This window comes from Porites lutea, chromosome 9 (assembly GCF_958299795.1).
Source record: "Porites lutea chromosome 9, jaPorLute2.1, whole genome shotgun sequence".
Taxonomy (NCBI): domain Eukaryota; kingdom Metazoa; phylum Cnidaria; class Anthozoa; order Scleractinia; family Poritidae; genus Porites; species Porites lutea.
In genome coordinates, this window is record NC_133209.1 from 1,460,001 (window position 1) to 1,462,500 (window position 2,500).

The window sequence follows — 2,500 nt, forward strand, 5'->3', positions numbered from 1 at the left end:
CACATACTAACTTGTACAAGTCACTCGCCAACATTTCCTCCACCGATCGATCTTAAGCAAGCTTCTGGGCTTCCGTAAACAACAGAAAAAGCCCCTCTCTCGACAACCTTCATATTCTCTTCGCTAATATCACTGAGCGTTACGGCAGGAATACCAATATTTTCCAGCTTTGTAGCTTGATCTTTCATAAGTCAGATTTACCAGGGGCGAAACAACAACAACAGTAATGTCCAGTAGTTTCACGCACTGTGTTGCAAATAAGCGGCAAAGCTAATGATAGATAAGGGATTTGCCAAATCCCGTCGGCAAATTTAAGAACTCATCGGCCATAAAATTTGCAGGATAGCTTCTCTCTGATACTTGTTTAACTCTGTATTAATCACAAATTTCTCGCACACCCGATCAAAAGCCTCACTGACCGTGCGAATCTTAACAAGCGGCTCGAGTTACGTTTTACAAAAATCCGTAAACGGCCTGTGATTGGTGAACGTAAATGTCGGCTGTGTTTAGCGGACGTCCGTGGGGGAGAAATGATTGCGTGACGAACGAACCCCAAAGGACGTCTGCGGGGAGGCTACAAATCATGCTGATGACACTTGATTGACTGTGGTAATCATTGCATTGCATTATCATTGTTTTAAATTGTAATACTGTAACTACATAATTATAGTCATGCAAATAAAGCTTATGTTGTTGTTGTTGTTGTTGTTGTTGTTGTGTAGTGTTGTATTGGGTAGCTGTGGTAAAGTATTATCTTAATATAATAAGTTACAAAAACTCCGGAATCGTGCAGCTTGTGTACTCACCTTCTCCTACTATGATGCTGACGATCTTCAATTACTAAAAATAAACTAAATTGGGATAACCTAGAGACTCGACGTCAGATTCTTAAAGTAGAAATGGTCTATAAATCCTCAAACGGCTTATCACCACATTATGGTGGCTTGGAAGCAGACATGACCAGGCTGGGTTGCCTGTGCCCGATACCATCTGCTTTTGAGCTATGGCATGCATTTATGTATGTATGGGCGCTTTCCATTTAGAAAAAAAACGGAAATTTTAGTGGGAGCAAAAGTGGAATTTCCGATTGGTAAAAAGTTGTTCCATTTGGTAGTAAACCCCGGTACGTCCTGTGCCCGACCATGGACCTGGAACTGGTACAAACTACTAGAAACGTAAATGGAACACGAGATTCCGTTCGGAAATTCCAACCGGGAAAACGGGCCCACCTTTTTAGATTTTCCAATTTTTCTGAGAATTTTCCAGTGGGACGAACCGACGAAACGTGTTCCATTTACCGCCGAACCGGAAATTTTAACTAAATGGAAAGCGCCCTACATCACCGCATTTACATCGATTTCAAGTTTGGCCGTCCAAATCAAGGCTGTTTTGTTCGCCGTCAGTCGATCCCTTGTACGAACACTCGACCATCGACGTGGATGTGTAAAACTTAAAGCCGCGGGGAAATCCTTTTCCGTGTAGAAAGCCACGTTTTCGCGAGCGAAGAGTTTGAAAGCGAGCGAAACAAATTCCCGTGAGTTAAAATGATATCAGTGTTTCTCAGAATATTTGTAGCAATTGAATTCCTGGAACCTTACGGTGAACTGATGTTTTGGCTAAATTGCACATTCATACGGTGGCTCGTAGGGACAAAACAAGTCCCAGAATCCAAAAACACTTCCCAGAATCCAAAACACTTCCCAGAATCCAGAAACACTTCCCAGAATCCAAAACACTTCCCAGGATCAAAAAACACGTCCCGGAATCCAAAACACTTCCCAGAATCCAAAAACACTTCCCAGAATCCAAAACACTTCCCAGAATCCAAAAACACTTCCCGGAATCCAAAACACGTCCCAGAATTAAAAAACACTTTCCAGAATCCAGATCTGGGATGTGTTTTGGTCTCCCTTAGGGGTTTAATTTGAATTTTCCAGTGAGCATCCCTGTCACTTTTATATGGGAGTCTACCCCGGGGCTCGGGCATCTCACAAGCTCCTGGCTCCATCCGCTGGATCAGTGTTAAAATTAAAACAGTAAACTGGTCCTTAATCACAGCAGGAAGAGTGAAAACAAATCATATTTCCCCAACATTTTAGTTCTAACCGCCGAGGTCAAATATTCATCCCACAAAATAGCGCTTAAACAGAATTGAAAGGGAAACATGACACATGACTCAGTTAACATTTTCTTCAAACTTTTACTGAAACGTTTGCGTTAAATTCTACACGTTGGAGCAAATTATAGCCACTGTTACGTTTATCTGCGTTTTTTCTACAAATAACAAAAGATCGATGCTCAGATTTCAATCAACAACGGTCCCCACTAACAGAGGCTGGTCCACCTGTGCAGTAACTGGTATCAAATTCAAATCGGCATTCCTACATGCGTACAGTGCGCAGTGAATCTTTTACGAGAATTTCTCTGTATTCAGTTTGGTCAGATTGAAAATTTTTGAATGAGCCCATATTTATTTATTTAATGCTATTATTAAACCTGT